Source organism: Bactrocera latifrons, unplaced genomic scaffold, assembly GCF_001853355.1.
Source record: "Bactrocera latifrons isolate USDA-ARS-PBARC rearing strain unplaced genomic scaffold, ASM185335v1 scaffold_10, whole genome shotgun sequence".
Classification (NCBI taxonomy): domain Eukaryota; kingdom Metazoa; phylum Arthropoda; class Insecta; order Diptera; family Tephritidae; genus Bactrocera; species Bactrocera latifrons.
Window position 1 is genome coordinate 1,720,864 of NW_017534408.1, and position 4,433 is coordinate 1,725,296.

The following is a 4,433-nucleotide window of genomic DNA, read 5'->3' on the forward strand; positions in this document are numbered from 1 at the left end:
TTAATTTAAAAAAAAATTAATTTATATTTTATTAATTCAAATCGTATCGTGTCAAATTTAAGCGMTATAAAAAATTTACAAAAATTAAAATGCAATCATCTATTATCAGCTATCTTTCCGGTGTCGTTTGTCCTAAAACTCACTTTTTCTCATAAACCGTCAAAGTCGTAAACTCAAAATCACACCATTACTAATAGGTGGCAACCTTTTGCTTTCTTTAGTGTAACTTTAGTAAAACTTAGACAACATTCACTTTTCGTTTGCAAATAATTAAAGCCACAAATTTTAATTTTCGCCAAAATAAAGCACCGTTACTTTCTAATTCCCTAGCCATAAAGACATAAAAGCCTCTGAAAAACATGCTAATATATTAATAATGCAAGCAGCAGATGCACACATATGTAATGGTTTTAACCAAAACAAGTGCCCAAAGCAAGAAATGTTGCATCACCAATGGCTGTGTCATTCATTTGTGCTCACCAAATGTTCTGCAGCGCAAAGAGTTCAATAGTTTCCCAAATTGCATATTTACTAGCACAATAAAAGAACTAAAAACTGTTTATGCTGCTAAATGGCAATTTATCGCATAACTGCTCATGAGATTGCATTTTATAAGCTCTCCTTTACTTTTGTTGCGCCCGTAATTCAAGCCGGAAATTTGTTGATTCGATATAGTTGAGTAACGTTCGCAATTGATAAGTTTAACGGTATGAAAATTTAGTATAAAATATGGCATTTATATAGGACTATGTGCTGCGCTTGAAATCAGTAATAATTTCTACGCTTGTTTGCTTCCTGGTACCTTATTTTTATACTGGATACTATACTAGATATTTGATACTAGATACTAGACTGGTTGATTTTCTAATTGGATTCTGAAGGAAATGTTATAAAATTTATTTAATTAAAATATTTTGTCAGAATAAGCTTTTGAAGAAGTGARAGCTTTCAGAGCTTTTAAATGAAAGCTCTGGGAATCACGAAAATTTATAAAGACCTGATTTATGTAAAACATATTTTTTCAGAAAAAGCTTTTAAAGTAGTAAAAGCTTTTAGGACTTTCATATATAAGCTTTTGAAATCGGAAAAAATTAATAACAAAATAAAACGTACATATGTATTTATTCAGAATAAGCTTTTCAAGATATGAAAGCTTTAAGAGCTTTTACAACTGTTTTTAAAAATATTTTTTATCGTGAACAATTTACTACTAAATTGAGCATTTTTTAGAAAAAAAAATATTTTAGTAGGAGTAAAAGCTTTCCGAGCTTTTAAGTAAAGCTTTTGAAATGACGAAAAAATTTTAAAAACTAATTTTTGTAACACAGGCTATTTACCTCTTGAAATCGTAACAAATCTATTAACATTTGTTGTTGTTATGTTAAAGCATACATGCGTCATATCTAAACTATTCAACAATTTACTCAAAAGCTTTTGACGTTGCAAAAAAAATTGCAAAATATCTGTTTGCAAAAAATTAAAGTGACTTTTTTAAGAACACATGAGAGCCTTTCTTTAAATTTATCAATAATCAGTTAATTCAAAAGCTTTTTTTGTACAATAAAAAGAAAGTTTTCAAATTTTCAAAAGCTTTTAAAATAAATACTATTATTATTTTTAAGATATACAATATTTTAAGTACACTTTAAAAAAGGTTTCGAATCATGATATTAGTTTTTTAAAGTGAACTGATGTTGTATATTGTATTGTATTGAATATTGTATTGTATTGAATATTGTATTGTATTTGAAAGCTTTAACTTTGACAGTTTGGTAGCGCATTACACTACAACTCATAACACTACGATCAAAAGTAAGCATTTGAAGAACTTTCACTAAAATATAGAMAAGCTCAAAATAGTCTCTAACTATTTTTCACATCACTTACTGACATTCTGGTTAACAGCGAGCAACTGTTCATTTTAGCAAAAGTATTTCCGTCACTCAATGCCATATTTGACAACACTTTTCAGTACAAAAACACYAAAGTAATAATGCAAGAATCCAAGTAAAACTGGGACGCCCTCAATATAACGAGATCGCCAACACCGACTGAGTATGTCAATRAAAGAGCAAAAACAACAACTTACAAACATACCACACAGACCTGCGAATGCGCGTACTTTGCACACAATTGGCATGCCAAAACGAGAGAATTACCAACGCAAACATAGACACATGTGAAAATAGAGTCACCAAAGCGCCGCCTCTGCTGACCAAAAGTTTCAATTATAATAGCAAGCGCTGCGCTTGTTGTGTGCCATTAGCTATTGCCAAGCTGGGTGACTTTGAGAATGCAATTCATGCCACTTAGGCCGCCGCTGACCAAAAACTATGACAAAACGCATTTGCCACAAAAGAGCTGCGCCGCTGCCAAGGTTACTTTCTATTGTTMGTTGTTGCTGTTGCTTGTGTACGCAGCTGTCACGAATGCAGCATATGTTGCGCTTGAGTTGGTTGTGTAGAAAACGGGCGTAAACGCGCTAGTCAGCTAGTCAGTGCATGCGTGTGTCGTTAACGATGCCACCGCAACGTACAGTGGGCCGATAGGCTGGTGTTTGACAGCGCTGACAGCTTCACTCAGCTTACTCGTTCACTTGTTCATGTCTCAGCCCAAATCGATTCTTGCAGGTGACACAGAAACACACACACACACACACACACGTACACGAAATCGGCGCGCGCATGAGAAAAGCGGTGAAAGTGGCTGCAGCGCTGCGGTGAATAGTGACCGAAAAAGTAATTTCGAAAATTAGAAAGAAATGCAGTGATGGCATGATGGCACAGTGCACTTCAAATAAAACGAAAATCTAATTGCATATCAAGTGTACACAACGCGAGAGCATCTTCAAGTCCATTTCACTCGCACATGGGACGCTTGGTGAGCGCGGCCGTCAGTACACCGCGCGCAGCATGATGAATGGGCGTATTGAAGCGTCTCGAAAACGCCACTAAGCGATACCATTTCTCATCGTACAAAGTGAGCAGCAATGTAAATTATATTGTGTTTTTGTTGTTGTAACAAATTAAACAATCTAAATAGTTTTTGTGGTCGACGCGATGAGTTGCGAGTAATAAGCATGCCACAATTGGACAAAACAACAGTGGCAGCAAGATGTTTAACAAATTTGTACGTAGATAAGAAGGCACGCGTAAATAAAGCGGTAAACAAACAAATAAACAGTTRTGCGCCGCCAAAACGCAGCAATCTACGTCTCACTAAAGCTTATATGTACACAGTCGCACTGCTGGCGCGTCGCTTTCGTGCACTTTCGTGGCAATAAATTTCACTTATTTCGGCGGTCGCACTCGCATTCTGAATGCCACTGCCATTCGTGCGTTTGTGCGCGCGCGCTTGTGTTGTGTTGCACGCGTGCGCCCCGCCACCAGCGCCGCTTGATTGCTTCGCACGCTCCGCTGATCACCGCTAAATGCTTGCTGCGTTCTATCTGCTTATCGTTTAGGCCGGAATTTCGCTGTCACTGCTACGCGCTTGCGCACTGCCATCCATCTACATTTGGTGGCAAGCAGCCGCGTTGGCTTGTTGCCGCATGATTTAAGCTTGCTTGCCCACAAATTTATTTATTTGCTAACATTTGTWACTTTAATTTCTCTTTTGCTTACGCGCATACAAATGTGCATATTTATTTTTAACTGCGCTCGTACTCGTGTGTGTGTGCGCACGCGCGGCTGCCTTGTTCATGTTTTCAAATATTTGTTTGCGGTTTCTGTTTTTGGGTGCGCTTGCTCGCTTCTGACAGATTTTCATAAATTGTTTGCACCGACTTTATTTCCTGTCGAATCTATTGCTCGCATACACACACATACATTTATACAGATATACATATAATATTTTATACGTATGTTTGTATATGTACATGCTATGGCTGCGCACTGTTTAAGTAGTACAAATCTGGGTGGCAAATGCATTTGCTGCGGTTTCTGTTTCTCGGAAAATATTATTTTGACAGCGCCATTTGTGGTCGCCTGCATTCGGTTAACGGTATATTAGAATGCAGTGGTGATTACTCTGTTGGTTGGCRCAAGTAATGAGGTCAAAGTGAATGATAATCTTTTTGAAAATGCTGGCCATTATGAAAACTTGAAAATGAATTTGGTTAAGCACAATTTATAAAAGAGTTTAAAAAACTATTYTTTCCGAATTAATTTTTTTAATAAGTAAAAACATAAAGCATTAATTTTGGAAGACAATTTTGAATTTTTCTAAAATCAAAATGTTTTTTAAATTAATTGTGCAAAAAAGCAGACTTATGTAAATAGAATCGAAAAATATAAACAATTAAGAAAACATTTAGATAACAAAAAAATTAACTAAAAATTCGTAGTTGCAAATGAAGTTTAGGTATTTTAATTAATTTAATTAAATTGAATGAAAAAATAAAGAAAAAGTTAAAAAAAATTTAATTGGCTAAT

The 4,433-nt window shown here is 35.4% G+C and overlaps 1 protein-coding gene across 1 annotated transcript in view; it reads right to left on the bottom strand.

The window, feature by feature from the left end:
* LOC108966737 overlaps window positions 1–4,433 on the bottom strand; it is a gene marked incomplete in the record, with an annotated part of 90,895 nt that overhangs the window by 1,417 nt on the left and 85,045 nt on the right.